Source organism: Phyllobates terribilis, unplaced genomic scaffold (assembly GCF_046119375.1).
Source record: "Phyllobates terribilis strain yellow unplaced genomic scaffold, ASM4611937v1 Scaffold_11__3_contigs__length_659146591, whole genome shotgun sequence".
Lineage (NCBI taxonomy): Eukaryota > Metazoa > Chordata > Amphibia > Anura > Dendrobatidae > Phyllobates > Phyllobates terribilis.
This window is the reverse complement of record NW_027362771.1, coordinates 611,478,674-611,497,943: the sequence shown is the minus strand read 5'-3', so window position 1 is coordinate 611,497,943 and position 19,270 is coordinate 611,478,674. Positions and strand designations below refer to the sequence as shown.

At 47.0% G+C, this 19,270-nt stretch overlaps 1 non-coding gene across 1 annotated transcript; it reads right to left on the bottom strand.

Annotated features, from left to right (window-relative positions):
• Positions 1-1,289: 1,289 nt before the first annotated feature.
• Positions 1,290-1,362, bottom strand: TRNAQ-CUG (transfer RNA glutamine (anticodon CUG)). Its single transcript has one exon. It is a non-coding gene; the product is annotated as a tRNA-Gln (tRNA).
• Positions 1,363-19,270: the final 17,908 nt, after the last annotated feature.

The window sequence follows — 19,270 nt, the reverse complement described above, 5'->3', positions numbered from 1 at the left end:
ATTTTAAAAACATTTTTCAAGCTGTTGTTATAAAGTATTCTAATTAACTGAGATAATGGCTTTTGTGGTTTCATTGGCTGTAAGCCATAATCATCAACATTAACAGAAATAAACACTTGAAATAAATCTCTCTGTTTGTAATGACTCTATATAATATGAATTTCACTTTTTGTATTGAAGAACTGAAATAAATTAACTTGTTGATGATATGCTAATTTAGTGAGATGCACCTGTATTATAACCTAAGCCAAAGACACCAAGAAAGTCAACAAAATCTTAGGTTCCACCAAGAGTCGAACTCAGATTGCTCGATTCAAAGTCCAGAGTGCTAACCATTACACCATGGAACCTGCGTACTTGCCAACACTGGACTCTCATATTTCATAAATTAACCAGAACCTTACACTCATGTAATAATAATAATTTCTAAGTGGCAGGAAGATCCAATCTTCCCTTCTGATGTGAATAGAAATGGACAGTCTGTATAGTCAGGAAAATAAATATTAAAAAAACAGGTTCTTTCGAAATGTGTGGGATTCAAAACCCTAACCATGACAAGTTTATATTACTTACGTATGTAACGCCAAACCACCTTAAACATATTAGCATATTGAGGTAAGTTTGAGGTTTTCTGGTGAAAGGAGAAAGAGAAAGAGAAGAGAAAGGACATGATCTCACTTATGTACATCACAATCCACATCAATGTCCCCATGATTATCAATTAGTAGGAAAAATTTTAAAAAATTAAAGCAACTGTTATTCTTTAAAAATGTATGATAAGTCATCAATATGAGCTGGAAGGCGGCCCATCAATCAACTGTCCCATTGTTTTGAGATGGAGCTAAGAGGTGTTCAGGTGAGTATTATATCAGGTCCATAGTTTCTTGGTGGCTGATGCCATCTTTTAGACTTTGCCTTCCATTTAGATTGTTCAGCGCTCATTTCCTGGCCCATTCACTCAGGCCGATAAAAATTGTACTTGAAGCGTCCTTTGATGGTCCTGTTCCTTCAAGGGCACAAAGGAGAGGTTAAGAAAGCGATGGAAACATTTGTAATGTTTCTTAATCATCTATAATGCACATGTATTTTTCAATCACTTTAGTCAAAATGCAAGTTTTGTTACCAGTGAAAATAAAGATTTTTAATAAGGATTTTTTATGCAGATATTGGCTAAACTTTTCATGTATTCAAATTTTACCAGAAATTTAAAAGTGGCAGAAAGATCTAATCTTCCCTTGTGATGTGAATAGAAATTGACAAATTCAAGAAATTAGCAACAAAATCAATACAGGTCCCATCGAGATTTGAAACTCGGATCGCTGGATTCAGAGTCCAGAGTGCTAACCATTACACCATGGAACCATCTGATATGTCCCAGGTGTGTGCTTTCCAGTGGGGAGACGGAAAGAGAAGGGAAAGAACACGATACCCTTCTTCACTCCCCTAAAAATAGTTTACAAGACCAGAATAGGATACTGGTGTTTTCAGATCACACTGGAGACGTATATCACAATTCACAGACAGATAATTATATGATCTTGTATTATGGTACAGTAAGTATACACAGTTTTCACTGTGTCGTGAAGACAAAGGATCACAGAAGTTCAAGGACAGAGTCAAAAAGTGATGTAACTTTTGAAATTTTTCACTAGGAAAAATGTTCAGACATCTCCGAAACAGATAATTATATGACCTTGTACAGTAAGTACTGTGAACACTGGGCACAAGTTATTCTTCTGCAGACCCCCGGTTGTCATGACAATCTATCAGTTCCCCCCGATCACATGACAAGGATGTTGATGGGCAGGATTTAAATCCAGCTGTCAGAGATTGACAGCAGAATTTAACTGGTTAAAAGCCAGTTGTGGAGCTCCAACCCACCCTCCACTCTTGGAGGCACATGACAGCTAATTATATCAGCAGTGATGATGGGGGGAGAGATGCAGGCTCAGTGCCGGAGCCCGCATTGAAGTCGGGGAAACAACATATGTTGTAAATATATATATCATGAGTTGTGAAGGGGTTAACCTTTAATATTGAAATGAGGTAGGATAAGTTGGGAAAGGGCAAGCATGATAAGGATAAATGGAGTTCTTCATTGGGAATCATGGGGGATGGGTAGGAAAATAACAACAAGGAAAGTGAAACGAGGGAGTATCTATTAACAGAAAAAAAGAAAAAGTTGAAACATTCGTATGATATAATATTCATATTCAAATATATGTAAAGAATTTTACATCTTCTACACTTAAGGCTTGTGCCGTTTTTGTATATGTGAATAATAAATCAATATATTAACATAAATTTACTGTTTTAATTGTTTAAACAAGATAAAAGTAAAACTTTGCATTTTCTTTAGTTTCACTATAACTCTGGATCTTTTTTCCCTCTTGCCCGCCACCTGAGGATTCCTCATGCCGACTTTCTCTGCCTTTTGCCATTTTTAAAATTCCTGCAGAAACTTGAATACAAGAAAAATATAGCAAATATCTTTATTTTAACTGATAACGAAAAACAAAACATTACCAGTCAAAAATATATTAAATAAGTCACTGGAGACGATGTTGAAAAACTGTTCAGTTAAGAAAAAAAAAAAAAACTCAACTCGGTGGCAGGTTGTGAGAATCGATCCGACGCATCCAAAGATATTGGAAATGAAGCATAGCTCATGGCCGGTTAGCTCAGTTGGTTAGAGCGTGGTGCTAATAACGCCATGGTTGCAGATTTGATCCCTGTAAGGGTTAAGTTTTATTTTTTTTTGCTAACACAGTAACTGTGCCTTATTAACATTTATTTTAGTTTTTATTTTTTTTTGGTCATTTATTGCATTTTATGCATCCATCTTGAATTAAGATTGAGCTATAATGTTACTTTACCTGTTACTTCTGAATTCAGGAGGTTTTCTTCATTTTTATGACTAATATTCTTTATCTTTAAAATGTCCAAATAAAATAAATGTTAAATAGGCATCTAGTTACTTTAAAAAAAAATTGCAGGCTTACTGTGTTGGTGAAAAAAAAAAAGGCCTGTATAGGGTTCAAACCCACAATCTTGGCATTATTAGAACCACGCTTGAACCAACTGAGCTAACCAGCCATGTGACTTATGCTCACTCTCCTGCAGGACTCGAAGAACGTTTGGTGAGAACCTCCACCTGACAGACAGATCATCAATTCTTAATGGGAAGGTGCTATAAATAAATTCAACAATTGAAAGAATGTAAAATATTAATGTTTTAATTTTTAGAAAAATATTGTAGTTTGTTTTTAATGGAGTAAAATAAGAAAAATAAGTAAAAAAGGTTTGACATTTTCCACTTTTAAACACTAGGGGGAGCAGCTGCTAAAATTTGGCATGAAAACCTAGTGCACAACTACAGTTGAAACCAGAAGTTTCCATACACTATATAAAAAGACACATATACATGTTTTCTCAATATCTGATATGAAATAAGAATAAACGTTTCCCATTTTAGGTCAGTTAGGGTTACCATAATTTTTAATATTTGCCAAATGCCAGAATAATGAGAGAGAGAGAATGTTTTAAGGCATTTTTATTACTTACTGCAAAGTCAAAAGTTTCCATACATTTCATTAGTATTTGGTACCATTGTCCTTAAACTGAATGACTTGGGTCACACGTTTGGGATATCCTTCCACAAGCTCCTCACAATACTTGGTCGGAATTTGGGCCCATTCCTCCTGACAAAACTGGTGTAACTGATCCAGGTTTGTAGGTCCCCTTGCTCGCAGCCTTTTCAGCTTTGCCCATAAATTTTCAATAGGATTGAGATCAGGGCTTTGTGATGGCCTCTCCAAAACATTGACTTTGTTATCCTTAAGCCACTTTGTTACCATTTTTGGCAGTATGCTTCGGATCATTGTCCATTTGGAAGATCAATTTCTGTCCAATCTTTAACTTCCTGGCTGATGTCTTGAGATGTTTCTTCAGTATTGCCACATAATCTTCTTTTCTCATGATGCCATCTATTTTGTGAAGTGCACCAGTCCCTACTGCAGCAAAATTATCCCACAGCATGATGCTGCCACCCCCGTGTTTCACAGTTGGGATGGTTTTCTTAGGTTTCCAAGCTTCCCCCATTTTCCTCCAAATGTAATGATGGTCATTATGCCATAAAAGTTACATTTTAGTTTCATCAGACCACAGGATAGGTCTTCGACAAATAAAGTCTTTGTTCCTCTGTGCATTTGCAAATATTAATCTGGCTTTTTTATGTTTCTTTTGGAGTAATAGCTTCTTCTTGGCAGAGTGGCCTTTCAGCCCATGTTGATCCAGTACTCGTTTCACTGTGGATATTGACACAATATTACCAGCTTCCGCCATCATCTTCACAAGGTCTTTTGCTTTTGTCCTTGGGTTGATATGCACATGTCAGACCAAAGCATGTTCATCTCTGGGACACAGAACCCGTCTCCTTCCTGAGAGGTATGAATGCTGGACTTTCCCATCTTGTTTGTCCTTGCGTATAATTGTTTCACAGATGAATGAGGCACCTTCAGGTATCTTGAAATTATACCCAAGGATGAGCCAGACATTTCCAAACAGTGTATGTAAACTTCTGGTTTCAACTGTAGCTCACATTACAACTGCAGTAAATGTGGGGGCGGGGTCTCATCACATGTGTGTGATGTCACTGCTCTCCTCCCCTTGTGGATAAGAGAGGATGAGGTTTAGGATCACAGCGTGGAGCCATTACTGAAACTGCGAAATGATACCGAGATGTGGACAGTGTCTCTGAGGATGGCCGACAGCACCGATTCTGTTAGTGCTGCTCACTGCATTATAAGATGGGGTTAGATACATGGAGTGTATCATGTGTTGCCACTAATCCCAGCATGTGTTATACTCCGCATATCTAATCGCAGAACGTCATACACTTTGCATATTTAGATACAGGACTCAGTGTAGTGTTTCACAAGATACGATTAGACACACTGGTCTAGATAGTATGATGCATTATAATGGGATTGGATGCACTGGTTTGGAGCGTATCACTGTCACGGGTGTGTCGCCACGAAGATCGTCACGATTACACAGCCTGACTTCTCGCAGCTGAGTTTTTGGTGCTTTGTGTTTTTCGGCAGTGAGGGAGTTAACTCTCTCTCTCTCTGTGCTAGACGAGGTCCAGCCTCGCCCAGCTGCAATCAATGCTGCTGTAGTGGGACTCCTTCAAATGCCTGCCGGTTTGTTGGGGAAGTGTCGGTGAAAGCATTTCATGCAGACTAACAGAGCGGATCGTGGTATTTGGAGTTTCAGAGCTAAGTGTATTTGGAGTGTTTTTTCCCTTCCTCGCTTTATCATTTATCTCCTTTCCCATTGGTGTTCCCTCTGTTGTAGTTGTGTAGCTTTTGTATGCAAGGTGGTTTTGGTTTTACCCTTGTACTGTCTCGTTCGTCTAAGTACTGAGTGTGGGCATATTATTACCTGTCCCCTTTTGTTGTGATCAGGGGTCCTTCTCAGGACTAGATTACTTAGGTGCAGGGATCCTCAGGAGGTAGGGGTTACGCTGGCGGCCTGGACCTCTGTACCTTTAACAGTACCTCCAGGTAGAGGGATTAGTCAGGGCCCCAGCTTAGGGTCAGCTTAGGCCCCCTACCTCCAGTACACAAAGACAGCGTGACAATCACGCATAATGGCATGAGATACACGAATCTAGAGCATATCACGCATGATGGCATTAGATACACGGGCCTGTGGCATATAACGCAAGATGGAATTAGATACACGGGTCTAGGTTGTATCACGCATGATGGAATTAGATATACTAGTTTGGGGTGAAGCACACATGATGGGATTAGATACAGTAGTCTGATCTACATATTGAGATCCTACAGATGACTCAGACACGTGGTCACTCCTGTACACTGCTACATTTGTATGTTACTTTGAGAAATAACTTGTATCTTAAAAGATATTGACAACAATTGGGACATTTTTATTTATTTATTTTAAATTCTCGTATTTCGTGCAAAAATTAACTTTAGCAATTAATTTTTACAAATTTTGCACCGTTTACCTTGTGTTGCATTGTTTATTGCTGACTGCAGGATAGTTACTGTAGTTAAAAGCTTTGGAGCAAGGGCGTGCATAGAAATCATTGGGTACCATCCACCCCCCCCCCACAAAAAAAAATATTTATATATTTGAAGAAGATTATATCTGTCAACTTTGCAGCCCTTAGAAAGTAATTTTCCTACTATTGAAATGAACAAAAGTGTCCCAAAAACACTATATGATAACCCCCCCAGGGAATTCCTGCACAGTATCCTCCGCAAGCATCGTGTGATGACCCTACTGTAACCCCCTCAAATTGCCTGGTAAAGTATGGTGACCGCAACACAGTATGATCCCCCAACTGTGCCCCCACACAGCCCTCCATGCAGTATATGTTATGATCTGCAACATGAACTAAGGAAAGATAGGGGAAGGCTGTCCCTACAATAAGACTAAGCTGAATCCCTACGATGTAGCGGGCTGCCTGTCCTAGCGAACAGACCCGCCTTAGTCCTCGGCTAGTCTGAACAGAGACCTATAGCATTAGGGAAGGGGTCCCTAAAAGAACTAAGGATTGGGACAAAAAATGGGACACCTCCTAAACAGAGAAGTAGTTGCAGAACACAAAAATACAGACTGACAAAAAGGTACTAAAGGTCCCAGAAGGACCAAGCGAACAGTCAGATAGGCCCAGAAGCACCTGGCTAGAGAAGCACTCAAAAACTGAAGTCCAGCACAGCCAAAAGGGCAGAGCTGGAATATAAAGGCAAATGGTCACATGACCGCAAAACACAGGAAGGAAAGAAAAACAAACAGGAGGGTTCTAACAGTATAATGGGCCTGCATACAGTATAATGGCCCCCACACCTCTCCACACTGTATAATTTTCCCCATTAGCCCTCCAAACAGTATTATGGCCTTCACACAGCCCTCCATACAGTATGATGGATCCCACACAAACCTTCACATTGCATAATTGCTTGCATACAGTATAATAGCCCTCCATAAAATATAAAGGCTCTCACATAGCCCTCCAACTATTATAATGACCCGCATAGCACTTCATATAGTATAATTGCTTCCAGATAGTCTTCCATATAATATAATGCACTCCCTGTGGTCCTCTATATATAGTACCATACTCCTCCATATAGCAAAATGCACTCCATACTCCTCCATATAGTAATAATGCATCCCCCTTAATCCTCCATACAGTATAATGCACCACCATAGTCATCCACCTAGAAGAATGCACCCCCATTGTCCTTCTTATAGTAAAATGCACTCCCCATAGTCCTCAATATAGTATAATGCACTACCTGTAGTTGTCCTTATAGTATAATGCACTCCCTGTAGTCCTTCATATAGTAAAATGCAGTCCCAATAGTCTTCCATATAGAATGGAAAAGTGAAGAATTAGCTGTGTAGAAGGGCAAAATGAGCAATTGTAAGTACACAGTGGCATAGAACATGATGAATGCAATATATTAAGAGAATACAAATTTTGATAGGAGGAGGAGTGCTTCTTTAACGCCTGGACAACACCTTTAATCATTAATTTTATATTGTGACAAATGCATCCCATGGAGAAATGGAGTCTAACGTTGCAGAATTTCACCAGTCACGTAGACTTTACTAGCGTTGTTGGCTTCAAACAGCAGTATTTTGCAGAATATAACTTTGGAATCCATCTTCTTAAAAAAACAAGGTTCTATTTCCACTTATGAGACACTTCTTCTCACTTTCGCACTTTTTGAACCTTTCATCCATTTTCAAAAACTGTTAAAATTGATCATATTGGTCAAAGCAAGTAAAACTGCTGGCTCACTGAGAGATCTATGCAGTTGGGATGAACACAGAGACTCCCAGACATACACAGACCAAGTGCAGCAATTAAGAACTCAATCCACCTAAATAAATGGTGTGCATATCCTCCATTCATAGAGACATGTAGATTTATGTTCTATGGTGAATATACTTGTATTAATGAATGTAAATGCCATTACTATTAGACGCTTTCTTTTGTTCTCTAGTCCTTTGCCATCATGACGGGACTAAAAGTCTCCTTCCAAGATGTCACCAAATCAGGTGACCAATGGAGTGACTACATGATTGAAGCTTCCCAGATGAACTGGCAATAATAACAGGTAGAGTGACCAAGCAGTCTAAGGTGCTGGATTAAGAATCCAGTCTCTTTGGGGGCGTGGGATCGAATCCCACTGCTGCCACAAAAAAAATTTTTCTCGGCTGCTGCTTTTTTTATTTTTTTCCTTTAAAGGTTTTTAATAAGTTTGGTGAACCTTTTTTGCAGATCACAATCTTTATCAAGAATTAAAATAAAAAAATCTTGCAAATTTCACACTGATTATTGAGCTATTTTAGACTTCTACTTGTTCTTTATTGAAGAGTTTTCAGTAGTTTCATTATTATCAGTGACAGGATTACAATGACAGGTAACTATACACACCGACTGTAAAACCACAGTATCCACCATTTGCAATAGGTGATGTTGTGGCGCAATGCTGAGCACAGTTACCACAGGACCAAGGGTGCATGGACAGACTTCTCCACAAGAGGCCCTCATTACATGCAAACACCTCCACCCTTTCATCTCACACCACCAGAGGGAGCCCTGATAGGGATATATATATGGAGGGTGGAGCCAGGCAGTCAGTCAGTGTTAGTTGTTAGTCAGACAGAGTCAGAGAGTCTGAGAGCGTGCTGACGCTGAGAACAGCTGAGAACAGTGAAGACACAGCGCGTCTGCTGCTGCCTTATTGAGGGCCGAAAGCATGAGGAGAAAGGAGAGAGGAGTTGAGGGGGCAGAGGAGCATCATAGGCTCACCCCGATATACAAACCGGACACCGGGTTCGCGCCTACAGGGTCCCTTTATACCCAGTAGGGATAACCGGCATCCCAGGAGAACTACAAGTCCCTGGCCGACCTGAAGCTAGACCCACACAGGACCAGGGATAGTGGTTGCCAGCAGAAGGTCCTACTACCGATCCACAGGTGAAGGAACAGCACGACACATAAGCTAGGCCCAGTTGCAGGCTGGCCAGGAGCATACAGAGAGGCAGACACGGACCAGGAGGCCCTATACCCGCTCACTGGGGAGAAGTCCTGAAGTGCACCCATCCTACTGAGTACCCAGGACCCTACCTGACATCTGCACCAGTAAAGGTATTGAAGCGAATCCCCTGTCTCTGTCACTTACTCCTGCTGCGCCATCCCACCTGCATTACAAGCCCCAGCATCACCACCCACCAAACTCCACACTTCCCTGGGGGCCCGCTCCACCTGTGGGGAGCAGAAAAACTTCCGCTGCCATCCCATCAACCCCCGGAAGTCTGCAGCAGCGATGGTAAACCTTACCAGATACCACAGGTGGCATCACGAACTATTTACTTTATTTTTCCTATCCAAGTTACTATCCCCTCTTTGGTTGACCACCCTGGGACATGGACTGGGCCAGCCACCATGATATTCCCTCCCCAGCATCCATAGGCCCAGACGCCGAGTACCCCACAGCCCTGAGGGCGCGTCAACTTCTGGCATCACAAACAGGATTTCGTGCCCGTTGCAATGAACAGGATTCCGTGCCCGTTGCCACCTGGTACTGTGTGCCTTAAAAGACTGTAATACTTACTGTGGTTAAAATTTCCCACCATTCCCAAGGTTTCCCGCCATTATCCGCCATTTTCCTGTCACCGTGTGGGAAGAAGAGGGGCATAACCTCGGGAATCGGAGAGGCGTAACCGCTGGAAGCATGCGAAGCCCAGGCCCCGCCTCACGCCTTGACGCCGAATCAGGAAGCGTCAGGTCCTAGAAGGAAACCGTTGTCAAGCGCATCCTCTGACATCAGCCACGAGGGAGACGCAAGGTTCTGGAAGGAGACCGTCACCTGCGGAGCTGCGGCCTACCCGATCCAAGTAAAGATGGTAGGCTACGGTTTACTAGGGGGGCACTACCATGGCCGACGACCAGCAAGCCGCCGGAGCACCGGTTAATGCTCCTGATGCCCAACTTGCACCCGGCGCTGTACAGGCCGGAGCGGCCGCCCCACCAGCAGGGGTTGTGACTCCATTGATGCTCATGGCCCTGCCATATATCCCTGGAGCGAAATGGCTTCCCCAGTATGATGGCAAACCAGACACCCTGTCTGAATTCAAGAGAAAAATATGCGGTGTATTGGACATGTATTCTATGACTGGTAAGCAGTGAGCCGCTGTTGTGCTGGGACAGTTGACTGGTGCCTCAGAGTTGAAACCTGGCCAGCCGCAGACCAGGAATCAGTATCCGTTATCTTTAAGAGACTGCAAACTGTCTTTGAGAACCGCACTGAGACAGATCTTCGGATGAGGTTCTACCACTGTACCCAGAAACCTGAGGACAGTATCCGGGACTTTACCTGGTGATTACAGGAAGCCTTGCGGGCCCTGAAACAGATTAGTCCAGCCAGCATACAAGATGAGAATAAAATGCTGACAGAACAATTCATCTGGGGGTTGAGGTCCCAGTAGGAGAGCAGAACCATAAGGTGGTGGGCCTTAGATCATCCAAATACCTTTGACACCCTGAAGGACATGGCTATTAAGGGTCCACAGTCCCTGGAAACATCAGGGACTGCTATCTAGCGTTACCAGGGTGGGGCCACCCCAGTGGCTGCAGCACCCACTGCTCCTTCACTGATGGCTGAAACTAAGATGCAAAGAGTGCCTCCTAGCGAGCTGGACAGCCTGCGCTCAGAAGTGCGTCAGTTGACCTGATCAAACGGTGGACGCCGTGTTCCTCTCCCCATACGGCTGCACTTGGACTCTGCATCCCACAGTACTCTGTGCCATACCCGACCACAGCCTTACTCCTTCCAACATAATATACTTGTACACCGATGAAGGTCCTTGTCACTGAAACGTCTGCTTGTTGTACTGCAGTTTATTATTAAAATTCTTTCAAAAATAATAACTCCTATGTCAATTGAGTGCCAGGTTATTTTACAGCTCCATGTTGGGACTGACGCCACTCCTGTCCATCAGAAACACAGGAATATGAACAAGTGTTTAGTAAACACCCACTTGACTTTGGAAGGGTTAAAGGGGTACAACACCACATACCCACCGGTAACCATCCACCCATTAAGGAGCGTTACCGACCCATACCACCAGCACATTATCAGAAAGCCAAGGAAATGTTACATGACATGAAAAAGGCAGGGGTAGTAAGGGATAGTTGTAGCACCTGGGCAGCTCCCCTGGTCCTGGTCAGGAAAAAGGATGGTAGCATGAGGATGTGTGTAGATTATAGACAGATTAATTGCATAACACATAAAGATGCATACCCTTTGCCCCGTATTGAGGAATCCCTGGCTGCACTAAAATCTGCCAATCACTTCTCTACACTGAATCTCACTAGCGGGTACTGGCAAGTCTCTGTTGCTGAGGAAGACCGGGAGAAGACGGCCTTCACCACCCCGATGGGACTGTGCGAGTTCAACAGTATGCCGTTTGGACTCTGCAATGCACCCGGAATGTTCCAGAGGCTGATGGAGTGTTGCTTTGGACACCGGAACTTCGAGACACTGCAGCTGTACCTGGATGATGTCATCGTGTACTCGAGGACGTATGAGGACCATCTAAAGCACCTGGCGGAGGTATTTGAAGTATTGTTCCGGTATGGGATGAAACTAAAACCTTCTAAATGCCACTTGCTCAAGCAGAAGGTTCAGTACCTGGGGCAAGTAGTCAGCTCGGAGGGAGTAGCACCAGACCCGGAGAAGGTCACTGCCATCCAGAAGTTGCCTGAAACGAGAAGCATCAAAGAAGTATGGCAATTCCTTGGACTGGTCGGGTACTACAGGAGGTTCATAAAGGACTATACCAAAAAGGAGCACCTCTACAAAACCTCTTGTTAGGACGGTCCAAAAGAGGAAATAGTCCCCCATTCCAGTGGGGCAAAGAACAGGCCGAATCCTTTGCAGTAATGAAGGAAATCCTGACCGGTGAAGAAATCCGGGCTTACCCTGACTACAGCCAGCCTATCCTGCTGTACACCAACGTCAGCAACGAGGGACTAGGAGATGTGTTGTCCCAGAAGCAGAATGGAAGAGAGAAGGTAATTGTATATGCCATCAGGAAGCTACGCCCTACGAGAGGAACCCGAGAACTACAGTTCCTTCAAGCTGGAGTTCCTGGCCTTGGTCTGGGCTATCACTGAAAGGTTCAAGTCGGGAGGACGTGTTCCATCCCAAGATCTGACTGGGTCCTGGCTTCCACTTTGTTAACCCAGTGTGCCGTCAGCTAAATGTACCATCCCTGCACACAAGCACTTGTCCACGTGTACGTGGTTAGGTGTACTTTCCCGGTAATTGCGTTGTTGAGGGCACGGCTAATGTTTTGGGGCACGTGCTTGTGTAATACAGGGACGGCACACCGGGAGAAACAGTGGTGGCTGGGGACGGAGTTCCAAGGAATGGCCGCCGCCATCAGGTTGCGGAATTCTTCCGTCTCCACGTGCCTTAAAGGCAACATTTCAAGCGCAAGCAGTAGTGAAATGTGGGAACTTAGTTGTGTGGCCTGTGGGGCATTGGATGCGTATCTGCGCTTGCGTTCCAAGGACTGGGGTATGGACAACTGAACGCTGCGCTGGGACAAGGACGTGGACATGCATCTTGATGCTGCTGCTTCAGAGTGTGCAATGACAGGTGCAGGGCAGGAGGCATCTACACATGCACCATGGACAGGGGATTGGCTTACATGCACAACAGCAGAAGAAGCAATGGTGCCACCCGCAGACACTGTTCCTGGACCCTGGGATTCGGCAAACCAAGTCGGGTGCTTTTCTGCCATGTGCCTGATCCTACTGGTGTTGGTCAGGAAGCTAATTTTGCCATCCCTGCTGATGCTGGCCTGGCAGGTGGTGCAAATGGCCTTTTTGGGATTATCGGCAGAGTTTTTAAAAAACAACCAGACTCGGGAAGACCTAACAGTTGTACTGTCTTTCGTATTGGTGTTACGGGGAATGGTTGCCTGCCTTCTGTCTGGAGCCACCACACTGCATCTTCCTACCTATTTGGGTGCTCTGCCTCCCTCGCCATGTGTGCTGCTGTCCTTGCTCTACATGTGCTCCTGCCAGGGCGGGTCAGTTACTATATCATCCACCACCTTGTCTTCCATGTCCGCTCCCTGGTTCTCCTCCTGACTTTCTGGCAATTGTGTCTCATCATTGTCCACCTCTTGTGAGACTTTCCCACCGTCACCTTCATTTGACCATGGCTGCTCAAATATTTCGGCATTGCTATATGCGATCTCATCTTGCCCCACTTCATGTGGACCAGGCGAGAGGCCCGAATCTATAAATGGAAAAGTGAACAGTTCTTCGGATTGTCCAAGTGTGGGAACAGTTGTCTCCAGGAACTCAGCATGGTGGGAGGAAGAAGTATCAGTGTAACGAATATGCAGTCCAGACTCACATCTATTGAGACTTGACCTTGTGGAAGACAGGGTGGTGGCAAAGTGACTAGAAGCATTATCCGCTATACAACCAACAACCTTTTGACACTGCTCTGGGTTCAATAGTGGTGTGCTGTGGTCCCCTAGGAATTGGGACAGGAAGGTCGGGCGAGAAGATGTGGGTGTTTGTTGTAGCACAATTTCAGCTTGCCCACGGCCTCAACCTCAGCCTCTGCATGCACCATCACCATCACGTCCAGTTCCCCATCCCTTGCCACGTGTCTTGCCCATTTTAAATGGAGGACAATATCTTCCACGCTCACTACAAATGGCTGAATTTGGAGTGAAGTTATATGTAATCCTCTTGACGGAGAAACCACAGTTTTAAATATCTGGCCTGTGGGTAGCTATTTTCAACAGCAAACCGTTGTCAAAAACTTTGCTGACACTCTGAAAAAAAATTTGAATGAAGGCCAGAAATGGCAGAATTTTCAGAAAACGTATATGTGATCCGTGTGACGGACAAACCACAGTTTTAAATACCTGGTGTAACGGGTCTGGGAGGCGGAACCTCTGAGCTATTATACAAGGGGGCGGTCCTTCTAAGAGAGCGGGTGGCAACCAGGGATGACGAGCAGGCAGTCACAGCAGGTGACCGGGACAGTCTCTGAGAGAACGGGCTGGAGGTCACGGCAAGTGACCGGGCAGTCTCTAGATGAACGGGCAGGGGGTCACGGCAAGTGATCGGGGCAGTCTCTGGAAGAACGGGTAGGGAGTTACGGCAAGCGACCGGGGCAGTCTCTGGGTAAAGGGTAGGTACGACCTGTGATGGCAGAGCCTCCGGGTAGGCTAGCAGGCAGATGGTAGATGTGTGCTCCCAGGTGAGCAAGCGAGAGTCTCTGGAATGGTAGGTGGTCACAGCACGTGATGGCAAAGCCTCCAGTTAGGCTAGCGGGCAGGTAACAGGTGGGCGCTCCCAGGTGAGCGGGCAGGAGTCTCTGGAAAGGCAGATGGTCACAGCACGTGACGGCGGAGCCTCCAGGTAGGCTAGCAGGCAGGTAACTGATGTGCGCTCCCAGGTGAGCGGGCAAGCTGGTCCATAGACAGACTGACAGGAGTTGGAAGGCAGACCGTCGGACCTCAGGCTAGCAGGCAGGTAGCAGACGTGCGCTCCCGGGTGAGCGGACAAGCTGGTCCTTAGACAGACTGACTGGAGTTGGAAGGCAGACCGTCGGACCTCAGGCTGGCAGGCAGGTGACTGGATATCAGGCAGGACAAAGACAGCAAGCTGGCAGGAATCTGGCAGGTAACTGGCAACGGGACCTGAGGGCTGAAGCACAGGTGAGACACAGTGCAAACAACATTGCTCGGGCACCTCCATTTTGGAGGAGGTGCCTTTTATATGAAAGGTCCTCTGGCAATTGGCCGGGGACTCCTTAGGATGGCGCGCGCGGTCCCTTTAAGAGAGGGGGAGCGCGCGCGCCCTAAGCACACTGCCGGGGAAGGAGCGCGCGCCGGAAGCAGCGGGGAGAGCGGCGCTGGAGGACACCGTGCCAGGAGCGGGGAGGTGAGAGGGACGGCGTCTCTGCCTAGAACGGGGCAGAGACGCCGATGCTACAGTACCCCCCCCTTTAGGCCCCCTCTTTTTTTGGCCAGAAAGAAATTTTTCAAGGAGAAGCGGGGCGTTGATGTTCTCCCTGGGTTCCCAAGTTCTCTCCTCAGGACCAAACCTCCTCCAATCTACTAGAAAAAAGGTTTTTCCTCTTACCCTCTTGGAGGCCAGAATACTCTCTACCTCAAAGATGTCATCAGCGGAAACCGGAGCAGGAGGGACACCTGGATTTTTGGAAAAAGAGTTAAAGACAACGGGTTTGAGGAGAGACACGTGGAAGGAGTTGGGGATCCGTAGGGTGGCCGGTAGTTTTAATTTGTAGGCCACAGGGTTAATTTGCTTGAGGACTTCGAAGGGACCGATGAATCGAGGGCCCAACTTGTAGGAGGGTATCTTGAGCCGCACATGTTTGGATGAGAGCCAAACCTTGTCTCCCGGACGGAATGGGGGCGGATCCAGACGTCTCTTATCAGCATATCTTTTCATCCGCTCAGAGGAGAGAAGAAGAGCGGACCTGGTGCTCTCCCAAATAGTAGAAAATTCGCTGATAAGAGACTCCGCAGCAGGGTTGTCCACAGAAACGGAGACAGGAAGTGAAATCCGGGGATGTTGGCCACCAACTATAAAGAACGGGGATTTGGAAGAGGACTCGCTCTCATGGTTGTTATAAGAGAACTCGGCCCACGGTAGGAGATCCACCCAGTCCGAGTGGTGAGCATCCACGAAGTGCCGGAGGTAGCTGGACAAGATCTGATTGATCCGCTCCACTTGACCATTGGACTGAGGGTGGTAAGCGGAGGAGAAATCCAGGGTAATGTCCAGCAGCTTACAAGTGGCTCTCCAGAAACGAGAGGTGAACTGAACCCCACGATCCGACACGATGTGGAGGGGCAGACCATGAAGACGGAAGATGTGGCGGATAAAGTCTTTAGCCAACTCGGGTGCAGACGGAAGACCAGGCAGGGGAATAAAGTGGGCCATCTTAGAAAAACGGTCAGCGACAACCCAAATGACGGTACAACCGGCAGAAACTGGAAGATCGGTGATAAAGTCCATAGCGATGTGTTGCCAAGGAGCAGCAGGTACGGGAAGGGGCAGGAGATGGCCGGCAGGTAGATGTCGGGGAACTTTGTTACGGGCACAGGAAGAACAGGCCGCGACGAAGTCTACCACGTCCTTACGTAGGGTAGGCCACCAGTAATGCCGGGCAATAAGTTGACAGGTCTTCTTTTGGCCAGCATGGCCAGCTAGTTTAGAAGAATGTCCCCAGCGAAGAACCCTCTCCCGATCTGGCACAGCTATGAACGTCTTACCGGGTGGAAGACGAGTTAGATCCAAGGGGGCCACATTCATCACCTTGGAGGAGTCGATGATGTGCGTAGGTTCCTCCTCTTGATCGGAGGACAGGAAGGACCGAGACAAGGCATCAGCTTTGACGTTCTTGTCCGCTGGACGGAAATGAAGAGTGAAGTCGAAGCGGGCAAAAAACAACGACCACCGGGCCTGGCGAGGATTGAGCCTCTGGGCATTTTGGAGATATGCCAGGTTTTTGTGATCCGTGTAGATAATTACCGGGTAGAGAGCCCCTTCAAGCAGATAGCGCCACTCTCCTAGTGCCAATTTGATGGCTAGCAATTCCCGGTCTCCAATGGAGTAGTTGCGCTCCGACGAGGAGAAGATTTTGGAGAAGAAGCCGCACGTTACCATTCTCCCGGTAGAAGACTTCTGGGTGAGCACCGCTCCGGCTCCGGAGGAGGAAGCATCAACCTCCAGGTAGAATTGTTTATTACAGTCCGGACTGTCCAGGACGGGAGCAGAGGCGAAGGCTTTCTTTAGGGAAAGGAAGGCCTCCTCGGCTTCAGGCGACCATATCCTGGGGTTAGCCCCCTTACGGGTAAATGCAGATATGGGAGCAGTCCGAGACGAGAAGTGTGGGATGAAAAGACGATAATAATTAGCGAAGCCCAGGAATCGCTGTATCGCCTTCAAACCTTCAGGACGAGGCCAATTTAGAACGGAAGAGAGCTTCTCGGGATCCATTTGCAGACCTGTTTGGGAGATGACATAGCCCAAGAACGGAAGGGAGGTCTGATCGAAGAGACACTTCTCGTATTTGGCGTAAAGGTTGTTCTGCCGAAGCCTAAGCAGGACCTGACAAACATCCCTCCGGTGTGTGGGGAGATCCGGAGAGAAGACCAAGATATCGTCCAGGTATACCACTACGCAGGAGTACAGGAGGTCACGGAAGATGTCATTGACTAGTTCCTGAAAGACCGCGGGAGCATTACAGAGACCGAAGGGCATCACAAGGTACTCGTAGTGACCGTCCCGGGTATTGAATGCCGTCTTCCACTCGTCTCCTTGACGGATACGGACCAAATTATACGCTCCTCGAAGATCCAGCTTGGAGAAGATCCTGGCGCCCTTGAGCCGGTCAAACAATTCAGAGATGAGTGGCAGGGGATATTTGTTTTTTACCGTGATGAGATTGAGTCCTCTGTAGTCAATACAGTGACGTAGCGAGCCGTCTTTCTTTTTGACAAAGAGGAATCCGGCTCCAGCCGGGGAGGTAGATTTTCGGATAAATCCCCTAGCCAGATTCTCTTCAATGTACTCAGACATGGCTCGGGTCTCGGCTGCAGATAACGGGTAGATACGCCCACGGGGAGGAGTGGTGCCAGGTACCAGGTCGATCGGGCAATCGTATGGCCTATGGGGTGGCAACGTCTCAGCTTCCTTCTTACCGAAGACATCCGCATAGGGCCAGTAGGGAGCCGGGAGACCAGGTAAGTTAGCTGGAGTAGGCTGAGGGCGAAGAGGACGGACTGGAACCAGGCAGGTCCTATGGCAGTCAGGGCCCCATCGGAGTACTTCACCGGACCGCCAGTTCAATACGGGTTCATGTGTCTGGAGCCAAGGTAGACCTAGCAACAAGGAGTGAGAAAGTCCGGACAGCACATGGAATGAGATCTCCTCAGAGTGCAGCATTCCCACCTGTAGGGTTATAGGTTCGGTGACGAGCAGGATAGTCTCCGAGAGAAGTCTTCCATCGACGGAGGCAACTGACAATGGCTCAGCCAGGGACTTGGTGGGAATATGGTATCTCTCTACCAGAGACTGGGCGATGAGGTTTCCAGCAGCTCCAGAATCCAGATGGGCGAGTTCAAAGAGACGGTTTTCTCCCCAAGCAATAGAGACCGGTAAGGTCAGAGACGGAGAGGACTAACTTTTGTCTAGGACGACCTCTCCGAGTGGTCCTAGACACTGGCGTTTCCCGGCTTTTCCGGGCAGGAACGGATGAAGTGCTTCTTACTGCCACAATAGAAACAGCTTCCCTCGGCTCGGCGAGATTCTTGGCGAGAATTGACCATCTTGGTCTGGTCGACCTGCATAGGCTCAGGAGAGACGGAGGGAGTGACGGGTTGCTGAAAAGTAGGAGCTAGGCGTGGAAACCTCCTCTCACGGGTGACCTCTTGGGCACGCTCCTGGAACCGCAGGTCAATCCGGGTGGCAAGAGTTATCAGGTCATCGAGGGTGGTAGGAATGTCCCGACCGGCAAGTTCATCTTTAATACGGCCGGACAGACCCTCCCAGAAGACGGAAACCAGAGAGTCATTATCCCAGGACAGCTCCGAGGCAAGGGTACGGAACTGTATGGCATATTGGCCCACGGTGAGGCTTCCCTGACGGAGGCGTAGCAGTGACGATGCGGATGAGGTCTTCCGTCCGGGTTCGTCGAAGACTTTCCGGAAAGCCGTGAGAAAAGCAGGCAAGTTGGACACCAAGGGGTCTCCTCTCTCCCATAGAGGATTCAGCCAGGCCAGGGCCTCCCCGGTGAGATGGGACATGATGAATGCAATTTTGGCTCGGTCGGAGTTAAACTGGTGGGACAATAGTTCATAGTGCAGGGTGCACTGATTTATGAAGCCCCGAGCCTGGGCGGAGTCGCCTCCGAAGCGAGGAGGTGCAGAAAGCCGGGGTAGGATATCATGGTATTAGTGGGCAGCGGAGCTGCCGGATTGCGAGACATGGCACTGGCGGAGGTTGCTGGTGGAGCAGTCAGAGTGTCCATGCGAGTATTGACATTCCGCAGGTGACCCAGGATGGACTCCTGTTGGGACCTTTGACGGGACAGTTCATGACACAGGTCCGAGAGCGAGGGAGCTTGGGTGCCACTGGGTTCCATGGCCCGAG